This window comes from Pinus tabuliformis, chromosome 1_2 (assembly GCF_031772625.1).
Source record: "Pinus tabuliformis cultivar Carrire ecotype Pingquan chromosome 1_2, CPIR1, whole genome shotgun sequence".
NCBI lineage: Eukaryota > Viridiplantae > Streptophyta > Pinopsida > Pinales > Pinaceae > Pinus > Pinus tabuliformis.
The window spans coordinates 663,458,354-663,470,387 of NC_142298.1; the positions used below are offsets into that span (position 1 = coordinate 663,458,354).

Below are 12,034 nucleotides of genomic sequence, written 5' to 3' on the forward strand. Positions count from 1 at the left end.
GTTCTGCTCAGGAAGCAGGATGTCGTGGGGGAGCCATACTATACCTGAATGATACCCACTGGTTTAAAATTCAAATAAACTTGGGGACATGAACCAACAACTTTGTCGAACTCTGCTCAGCAAAACATCTCATTTACTTTGCATTAATTCATCATTGCAGACATCTTCAATTATTTGGTGATTCAAAAATTGTATGTAATTGGCTCAACAATGCATCACACTGCAATGCATATACACTAAGGCATATACTAGGGGAAGCTCGTAGAATGATACACATATTTGACTCTTTTGTCTATCGACATATCTACAGGGAACAAAACTCGGAGGCTGATCAACTTTCAAAAGAGGCAACGCATCTACAGGGCAATGAATGGTTGATCCAGGAGGAGATTGATGGTACTCACCATCAATATTACCACAGACCGTTCGTAGAACATGGACAAATTGGGCTTTAAGCCCATGATTTTGTAGATCTCATTGTAAAACTCATGTTTATTTTCTCATATCTATTATACGACTGTAGATACAACAGTTTTGGTATTGGCATATATATATAACTCTCTCTGCGCAAAGAAGATATAATTTTGAACCTTTTTCCCTCTTTCTGTTGAGGGTAGTTTTGATACAATATGGTTATTACAGACTCCCTGCGAGGAGGATCAGCGATTGCAGTAAAGTTTTATATAGACAGTTATACATGTATCCTGATAGGCAAACATGCCTCCATATGCATATGCCTTGGCATCTACAAAATGTAATTTCTTATATATATTAATAGAAATTACGACTTTTTCCATGGGAAAAAAAAACATATCTATATAACATAACATAAAGTTATAGATAACATAACTATATAACTATATATCAAATATAACTATATAACTATATAGTATCATAATAGTATATATATATATATATATATATATATAAGTATGACCATAGCATAACATAATATGTGCGCGCACACACACATATAACATAACTATATATATTTATGTAATGTTCTCAATTTTATTTACCTCTATAGTACAACCAAGGTGTTTTTTAGGTCACGGGATCGCTAGGTCACAGGAGTAGGATTATGTCAGCAAGGGTCTTGGGGTAGTTTTGAGGAGTTTTACGGTGTTCGGCAGTGTTCGTTTGGAATTTTCCACCATGAGAAGTAGTTCAGTGAATTTTCTTTTGGTTCCATTGAATTATAGTGATTTCCATTATTATCGAGCATAAGTTAATTAATTATGCTTGAGATGGAATTCCAAAATAAATATCTACTAGAACCCCTTGGCATAATAGCTCATTGGAACCAGTGATTTCCGGTGGTTGAAGAGAGTATGGTGGGTGATTTGCAATTTTGCTAGGTTTAAAATGACTTTAATTAGTCCTTTTTTGTTGGTCTAACCCACATGGATTTGAACTTTAAATCTCATTCTTTACATATTACTTCATAACATTGTGATTTCCAATTGAGCTACACCTAGTGGGAAAATTTAATTAATCATTTAATTAAACATGAGAATTAATTGGAGCAAAAATGTCAAAAGTGACCCAAGTGAAATAAAATAAAATTAAAAATCCACTTAAGATAAAGTCAAGGGGGAGCTTCTAGAATAATAATAAAATAATAAAATAAAATAATTTTAGAAGATTGGAGATATATCTATGGGGCGTTTAAAATGAGGAGGAGAAGAACATTTGAGGACATCTTGCATTTGAGCATTTTTCTTTGGTGTGGATTAAAGAATTTAGTGCTCTACCTTAGTAGCCCCAAGATGAAAACCTTTGGGTGAGAACCCATCTCTCTCCTTGCTGAATAACAGCTTGTACTCAATAGTTTAACTATTTTGAGGTCAAATGAGACATTATTGTAGATCATTTTGAGACCATTACCTCAGCGATTTCCAGTTCTTGTATCTTCATATTTTACATATTAATCAAATAAGGTTGAGTTCCTTTGTATGATTATTTTGTCTATTCTTTAGTTGCAGATTCCATTTCTTGTTTTCTTGTGAAATTTGTGCAAATTATCTATGGAGCTGATGACTTAAATTTTTGAAACAATTTTCTACTAATTTTATATCTGAAATATTATAATGGTATCAAAGTTGTGTATCGTTCCATCCTGAGGGTTTATTGCGGAACAACTTTAGAGAAGATCTAGGGCTTCAGAGAAACTAGCATTCGGTGATCCTCAATAATCACCCTAGCTAGAATCTCGACAATTTCAATGGTTCTTTATAATTGCCCTAATTCGCTCGTTGTCAAATTTTATGGGGTTTATTGTTCTGTAAGGTTATTTTTGAAGAAGCCATTGTGACATCCATTTGTTGCCAAAGAGAATTTTTTATAGACTATTATTTTTGGCCAATATTTTTCCAAAAGCCCATTGCTGGGCCAAAAATGAATTATTCTTCTAAAAGGGTTGAGAGAAAAAATTATGAAGGGGCCAAATTATTAATTGGGATATGGACCAATTATTCATTCAAAGCATACATTTGTTTGGAGAGACCATATTAAATTAAATTTAAAGGGGTGGTATATAATATTATTAAGCCAAAATTTTGTTTCATGGCTAAATTATTTATTATTTAAATATTAAAGGGCTGAATTCGTAATTGTGAAAAACCAACGATGAGTTATTTGGCCTAGTTTACACTATGCAGGGCCATGAACATTATTATCGAGTTGAGGAGGTCGCATTAATTTTTTTTCACCTGGACACTTGAAAGATTGGATTGTTTGATCACTATAAGATCAAATTATTTATCAAAGACAAATTATTTAAAAGCACGATCAACAGGAGATTGGAATGTGGTGAAATCCAATTGACAGGGGATCAAGATGCTCATTTTCTATAGGTAGTGAGCAGTTTCTTTCATTAAAGCCGAGGTCACATCATTAGGAGGTTGAAATTGTGCCAAAAACCAACATTCCAATTAGTGGGTCGTATCCAGATTACCATTTGCATGAGGGTTAGCTTAAATAACAACGTACTTTTCACAAGGTTGAGTGCTCTCATTGTTGGGTATGATCATCACATTTCTGGGCATGAATATTTCATTTGACCTGTAGAATTCCTTTTTTTTTGTGGGCATAATCCTCACTAATTGAGATTTGTGGCATTCTGGGCATATCCTTTTTCTTATTTTTGGTCTATTGTATTGCAAATTTTTGGTGTTCCAAATATTACGGTATCAAGAAGGATGGCTTTCCTTGGCTGAAAGGAGTTGAGTTCATAGCACTTAGTGGGCACAAATTCTAGATCCAAGAATGAATTTCCTGCCGCTAATGTAAAGGACTAAGTACAGATCTAAGCCACAGGGACGAGTTCAACTAGTGAAGAAATTGAGTTCCCTTAGAAAAACGGACGAAATCAATATTGGGGTTGTTTCTTGGAGAGTATAATAGTGGTGGAACAAATTCTGAGTGTGAAGAAGCTGATTTTCTTGTCATCAGAAGACCGTGGGTTATCTCTATTGGATGAGCATATTATCTCTCCTTGGGAGGACATATATTGGGCATTACTGAGTTGAGTTTCTTTTGTTCTCCCGTGACCGAGTTCCTTGCCTTGTTTGTCATTTTCTTGTTCGCTGAGACTATCATTTGCAGAGGTAGAAACTCAAGCATAATACGAGGATAAGTCACCTTTTGTTGACTATATATAATGTGAGACCAAGTGGGGTTGAATCTTTGGTTGTATATGCATTAGAAGGGTCGTGAAATTCTTGTAGCTAATGCTTGCCACAAGGAACCTCTTTGCTAAGTATTTCTATGTACTAGCTTGTCTTGGGAAACATATAAATATATCAGGTTCCTTTTCTTTGGGTATTCTGTCTTTTCCAAGAAATATCAAATTGGTTAGTGATGAACCATTATGAAATTTCCGAATTTTTAATTCAGTGGACGATAAAAATTTGCATCTAACTCTTGTTATGGTTATTCTCAAGGTTTATATTTGTTGGGTTGCGATGAAAATCATATATCAGTGCTGATGTGTTTATGATTCTATATATACTTTGGCTATATTATGTAATTTCCAACCTAGAATTAAAATTTTTACACCTACAACAACCCTTCTTCAAACTGTTTGACAAACTCCTATAAAAATGTGTACACCTTTTGGAAAATACAGTATCACTTCCGGAAAATTTCTAATTGGAATTCATCAGTTGCATATGTTATTTTCACTGTTGGAATCTTATACATGCCAGCGAGATACCTTGTTGGACCTTGTATTGAGTCAAAAAAGCAATTTTCGATTGTAATAGTGAAATGTCCATTTTTGTCATATAAGATTTTGTCATGTGTGTTAGAGTTGAAGTTGATGGGTATGACCTATAACAGTGTTTATTATTGATAGGTTGAGAGTTATTTGATGTCATTTCCATGTACTATTAGAAGAATTATATCCTTCTTGTTTCACAATGGAGCATTTGAAACATCTTGTAAGACAACACAACAACACCTCAATGGACTATGATACACACTAGAAATCTAAGCACAACAACAAACTTTTCTCAAGAGAGGTCCATGTTATTCTTCAATGGGAGCAACTGAAGGCTTTGCAAAAGGAGCTAGAAATCAAACATAAAATATACTTTGGCTATATTATGTAATTTCCAACCTAGAATTAAATTTTTTACACCTACAACAACCCTTCTTCAAACTGTTTGACAAACTCCTATAAAATTGTGTACACCTTTTGGAAAATACAGTATCACTTCCGGAAAATTTCTAATTGGAATTCATCAGTTGCATATGTTATTTTCACTGTTGGAATCTTATACATGCCAGCGAGATACCTTGTTGGACCTTGTATTGAGTCAAAAAACCAATTTTCGATTGTAATAGTGAAATGTCCATTTTTGTCATATAAGATTTTGTCATGTGTGTTAGAGTTGAAGTTGATGGGTATGACCTATAACAGTTTTTATTATTGATAGGTTGAGAGTTATTTGATGTCATTTCCATGTACTATTAGAAGAATTATATCCTTCTTGTTTCACAATGGAGCATTTGAAACATCTTGTAAGACAACACAACAACACCTCAATGGACTATGATACACACTAGAAATATAAGCACAACAACAAACTTTTCTCAAGAGAGGTCCATGTTATTCTTCAATGGGAGCAACTGAAGGATTTGCAAAAGGAGCTAGAAATCAAACATAAATATTTGTACCTGGGACATATCTGAAATACATGAGGGCTAGTGTGAAATCCCTTCTCAAACTGGAAGAACAAGACTCACTCCTTTCGAAGGTGAACGAATGAGAGGGGAAGAAGCTAGGCTGGGCTCTAAAAACAACCATGATTTCCCTAGTACAACCAACTCTCTTGAAACACTCTTGTGTAGGGGTCAAACTTCCAATTGCATCTTATCTTAGTAACATTATGAGATTGACTGTACCTATACATTGTTACAACAATGATATTATGAGGGGAGTTTTTAGGCTAATAGTAGAGACCTTTCAAGATTGGGATAACACTGTGGGTCCTACCTTTGGGAAAAAGCTCTAGATTTTAGAAGATATGGCCATGATTAGATTATATGACATCATGTTTGATCTAGAATGTGATAAACTAATTCTTTAAATGTTCCAGTGCTTCTTTAACAATAAGAAACATCATCCTCACATAGTCAAAACACACATGTAGTCCATCTTGTCTTCAGTTATCGAAGACCATGATGTCATTTGTAGGAAGTTATAGTCTAGGTTGTTGGCCATTTGGAAAAGGAACAATTGGTCTCATTTTCTACTTATTAACTAGCTAAAAGGTTGGTTAAGTAGAACATAAAATTGTTCAAGAGACGATTGACCCAAGAGTGGTTGTTGAGGATTTGTGATTACTAATCATGCAACAAGAATGAGCTAAGGAGAAGCGGTACATGAGAGATTTGATCAGCTATATATATAATGTAGGGTCCAGTACATCTTATCTGAAAGCATCAATCTTCTTCCAGTTGGTCACTAGCAGTGTAGACATGGGTCTGCAATTCATCATCCTGAGTCATTTCAGGATCTCAACTGCATACTTCCCCTACCCAAGGAATATCTCTCCATCCTTCTAACACATCTCCAAGCCCATAAAATAATGCATCGACCCTAAATCCTTCTTGTCGAAGTATATTTCCAAGTCCTCTTGCATTCCACTATGAGCCTCTTGCAAATTATGAGAAATAAGTCATCCACATATAGAACCAAAATGAGAGGCTCACACTTGACCTAAATGTAATACATGTTTGGATATGCCTTACTCTTGGTGAAGCCCATGACCTGCAAGTAGTTATCAATCTTAGCATACCATACCCTAGGAGTGTGCTTGAGTCCATATAATCCTCTCTTCAATATACACACATGGGAATCCCTCCCATGCACTTCAAACCCCTCTCGTTGCTCGATATGAATTTCTTCTACAACCACACCATTAAGGAAGGTTGTCTTTACATCCATTTGGTGAATCCTCCAACCTATTTGTGTTGTAACAGAAATTATTGCCCCAATGGAGGAGTATTTTCGAGTTGGGGCGAAGGTCTAATCACAATCAATCCCTTCTTTCTATGAAAACCCCTTAACCACAAATCGAGCCTTGAACGTATCCACACTACAATCTACAATGTGCTTAATCTTGTAGATCCATCTAAAGCCAACCACGAAAGGAAGGTTGCCTTTACATCCATTTGATAAATCCTCTAACCCAATTGTGTTGTAACTAGAATTATTGCCCTGATGAATGAGTATTTGGCAGTTGGGGTCAAGGTATAATCGTAGCCAATCCCTTCATTCTATGAAAACCCCTTAACCACAAATCGAGCCTTGAACTCATCCACATGACAATCTACAATGTGCTTAATCTTGTAGACCCATCTAAAGCCAACCACGAATTTTCTATTTGTTTGTGGCACAACCTCCCAAACATTGCTCTTCATGATGGAAAAATATTCTCCCACCATAGCAACCATCCAAAACTAATCCTCGACTACTTCTTAGAAGTTGAAAATATTGGTCGCAATTGGCTCACTCACCAATGCCATATAGCCTGAATATTTTTATGTTGCCCTTCTTTGTTTGACTAAACATCTAGGAGTCCCCATGCACTCTTGAGCATATCTTAGTGTCTACTCTACCCACTATGACTGTCAAATGTCCTTCCCCAACTCTCGACTTAGGGTTGATTCACTAGCCCACTTAGGTTGTGACTTCTTCCTTCAAGGGATGAAACACTAAGCCTCCATATCATTTCCTCTCCTAGAATATCTAAAGTCCTTCTCAGTCTACACTTAGGTCTCAGTAGAACACCTACTTTCTTCCCTCCTAACAGCCACAATATGTCCAACAATTCTCCCATATTTGGACTATGTATCCACTAGAAAAATGTCAACAAAAGGAAACTAACATACCTTGTTTATTTTCTCATCTTGCAACTCCATTTTATGTCCTTATCTCATATTTTAGACATCTGGATAGGGCATGTTGTACCGAGTACAATAGCATGTCCAACTTGGTCTCCAATGCTCCAAAGGACTGTGGATACGCTTCTTCTAATAGGTCCTTCCTTCGTTGGTCCTTAGGACACCTTCGCGCCCACAGTTGTACCTTTTCGACGCTAAAAAAGGAACCTAGAGGAGCTCAGACTCCTACTAAAGTTCTCGGCATGCTCACAAGGATAATATACCACAAAATTTAGCACATAACTACTACTCTTCGTTGGCTTCTTTTGCTTCTAATGCAACCCAAACAGTGATGATAAATTAACCCAAAACAAGCCTTCTTTCTCTCCTTCATTAGGCCTTTCATTTGCGGTTACTACAAAGGTATTATCCTTGACATCTTACACTTTGAATGTGCCAAATGAAGTCTCCAACCTTTCTAAATAATATGCTCCTTGAGGACAACACTTCTTTGAAGAAGGACATGTTAGGTCCCTATAATACTAGTGTATCCCCCTTATTGTTATTGTTAGTGAAGTGCCTATTGTTATGGTTTTGCCCGTGTATGCCCCATATTGTTATTGTTGTGCCCTTACATTGTTATCGTTATATAGGATTTGATTATATTGTGAGCCCTTAGACTCCTATATATATCAAGGAGGTCTTATCATTTGTATCATCCAAGAATTGTTCATTTATGTAAGGTAAAGGAAGTTCCGCCCTCGAAGAGGATAATTTTTTAGTCGTTTATCTATATTTTGTTTTGTTTTGTTTTGTGAGCCAATTGCATAACGTTATGAGCGCTAATAGTGAATTTTATGGAGACAAAAGGCTGCCCAATTTCACAATTTGCATGGAGGATTAATGCCTTGTCACTCTCATTGGATTTCATTGAGTTTGTACATTGCATTAATTTGAGTTTTGAACTTTGGTGTTAATATTTTGACTATTAACTCATTTAATAAAATCAACCTATTTTCCTTCCAATATTTGTCTCTACATGCCTCTTATATTTTGTTATGTTATTATTCATTGTTTTCACAACTTATCTCTACATGATTTCAAGGATTTGGCCTAGAATCCTAACTAGCTCATTATTCATTGTTTTCACACACATGATTTCAAAGTTTTGGCCTAAAATCCTAACTAGCTCATTGTCAATTCAAGTGAGATTTTGTTTTATTTTATTACTACTTTCTAATCATTCATCCCACTATGAATATTATATTTCAAATGTATAAGTTTTCTATTTTTTGTTTAATATTTTTTTGCAATGTCAATATATCTAAAAATAAATAAGAAAAACACCAAACATTTTCCAGAAAAATAATAATATTTATTTTAAAATAGAAAAATAATAATATTTATTTTATATTTATTTTAAAATAATTAATAGTTTTAATTCATTATATAATATCTGAGATATCAATATTAACAAATTTTTAATATTATTTTTTACAATTAATTTTTTTTTAAATAATTATTTAGCGATATGGCATGTGAATGAATAATGCAAACCTCTTTCACCGCACTAAATCCTAAGCAGATTACCTGAGTCAAATCTGGTAAATAAATAAATTAAAACATGTTTAAATGGATTAAATGTATGTGACGCCGAAGGGAAAAGGTTTTAACAAAATTTGAACTACAATGGAAAGGCCAGGAATATGTTCAAAGATAAAGGAATGGTAGCACTTGCGTTCTCCATGGTCGGGGAGAAAGGGTTGTTCAAGGATAAAGGAATGGTCGGGGAGAAAGGGTTGGGTTAATAATGTACTAAGACTGCGGGAGAATGAAATTTTTGATATGCATGAAGAGCGTTGTAGGCACTGGTAATTTACCTAAACTTCACCAGAATTTGCATAGAATAAATCGTAATTTAGAATGTATACCAACAGACCATCTTGACACCAGAATTTACATAGATTAAATCCTAATTTAGGATCTATACCGACAAACCGTCTTGGAAAACGCTTGCAGATGCTTCTTTTTACCGACAAACCGTCTTGGAAAACGCTTGCAGATGCTTCTTTTTGATCCATCTTTATGTTAGCGCAATCTGTTTTCCGCATTATGTTAACGCAATCTGTTTTGCTTCTAAGTTTGGTTCTTTGAGAATTCTTATATTTATCTCCTCCCCATCTCAATCCCAATCCCGCAGCACTAATTTCTATTCCAGTCTCATAATCCCCAACGCCAAAATGGAAATGGCTACACTCTATATCTGTTTGCAGGCCATACTATTATTATCCCTTAATGCTTCACCAATGGCACAGGCTTTACCAGTACAAGGTTTGCATCAAAGTACAATTAATTTAAGTACTGAACCGGACTACACCCCTGTGCCAGTTAAAGGAGGGGATGTAGACTGGCTTGAATTTCCTATAAATTTAGAGTACTTGGAAGCCGAGTTTTTCCTGTGGTCAGTCTTCGGTTATGGACTGGATAAGGTTGCACCAGAGCTCGTAAGCGGTGGACCACCTCCCATAGGCGGACAGAAGGCTAACCTCGATCCATTCCTCTTTGAGGTCATCAAGGAATTTGCCGACCAGGAAGTTGGTCACCTCAGGTAATCTCTGTTATTCTATTTTGCTCTCGGAATTGGTATTTTAATTTTATTTTAATCCAGCAGAATTGGTGGTATATGGATTCTAACCACTACCACTGTAACTTTTACATTAAATTAATATGTATAACAATCCTAATTCTTCAATGAAATCCAACGCAGGGCTTTGAAGAAAACTGTGCCCGGCTTTCCTAGACCCCAACTGGATCTGAGCGCTTCAAATTTTGCCAAAACCGTCGACGTTGCATTGAATACCACTTTGTCGCCTCCTTTTAATCCGTACGCTAATAGTCTCAATTATCTACTTGCAAGTTATTTGATTCCCTATGTCGGACTTACGGGCTATGTCGGCGCCAATGCTCAGCTTCAAGACCCCACTGCCAAGCGGGTAAATTACTGCTACGTTTTGTTTTGCATTACCAGTAAATAAATTGTTAGATTTTTTTATTTTTTTTATACATATTAGAGATGGGTATTTGGATGGTGGTTTTTCGGGATATTTTGGAATTCGACAGATTTAAGCCATATTCGTCAATTATGCGTATTAAGGATGGAAAATTTAAGCGAAGTCAAATAATTGTTATCTGAAATCCTAGTGTTGTATTTGTTTTGTTGTATATTCTATGAATATACAGTTGGTAGCAGGGCTTCTTGGAGTGGAATCGGGACAGGACGCGGTTATCCGTGCTTTATTGTTTAAACAAAAGGATGACCGGGTGGTGCCATATCCATACAAAGTCTCAGATTTCACATCACGGCTCTCCAATCTAAGGAATACTCTGGGAGACACAGGAATTGCTGACCAGGGATTGATTCCAGGATACATTCTTGCAGGCGATAAATACTTTGTTGCATATGCACGCACTCCCGCCCAGATTTTGAGGATAGTCTACGCATCGGGTAACGAATCATCCCCTGGAGGATTCTACCCTCGTGGTGGTGATGGACGTTTTGCACGCCAATATCTCTCCAAACCATGATCCTAAAATGAGAGAGAGTAATTCCTAGGTTTTGAATGTTTGCCTAATGTCTTCGTTCCATTGTCTCATTATCTAAAATTCCGTGACGTGGAACTTCAAATAAATAAAGGCTTATAAGCTTCAATTTGTGTCCATGTTTCCTGGTTCATTTCTCATAATGAGATGGATTGATTGAGTGAGCGTGGTTTTTTTCACAATAAGGTTTTCAGGGATTATTCAAAATGATTACTACTCTTATTTATTTTTTTTACAATAGGATTATTCAAAATTATTATTATTTTTTTTTTTTTTTATATTTACTTCCTAAAATTAAGAATAAGTAACTTATTAGCTTAATCTAATTTAAGTAAAAGACCAAATTATGTACTACCTAATAGATTATATTCAATAGTCCACAAATGAGATATACTAATAACTTAGTTCATGCATATCAAAGAATACCATAATGCACTTTTAGTCCGGAGGCATTCACCATTCTAACCTTATCACAATGACCCAATTTTTCAATATAATATGATATAATTTTTAAATACTTCCAATAAATTAAAATTGATGATGAAAAAATAACATTGAGATGCTTTAAAAAGTATTTGTGCTTCAATAGGTGCATATGTTTCCTTTTATATAAATATAACTCCCTCCAAATTACCATACAAAATCTCAACTAATGTGCCAAGTAATAATTAATTTTAAAAACACTTTGATTGGTTGTAAACAATGTGCACATATTGTCATCTCTTCATATTTTCATTATAATGTGAAGTATTCTATGTGGATCCATCTCAACAACTGTGGTTTTCAAATGTATGTAATCATTGAATTTTTCTATTAGGTACATATAAGCCAATAATTTAACATTAAATATTAATTTTCAAGTATTTTCTTGTAGAAAAGAATGAAAAATGGAATTCATTCAACAAATAAATAAGGAAGAAAAAGAAAGATATCAAAGTTATGAGTAATTCTTAATATTTCCTTATAACAACTAAAGATTTGATTTTTATATATTTTAAATTTGTTTACAACAACCATCTTTGAATGTCTTCAAATAGGTGCT

At 34.9% G+C, this 12,034-nt stretch overlaps 1 pseudogene; it reads left to right on the forward strand.

Annotated features, from left to right (window-relative positions):
• Nucleotides 1–9,626: 9,626 nt before the first annotated feature.
• Nucleotides 9,627–10,977, forward strand: LOC149207439 (ferritin-like catalase Nec2 pseudogene; annotated as a pseudogene).
• The last annotated feature ends 1,057 nt before the right edge of the window (nt 10,978–12,034 follow it).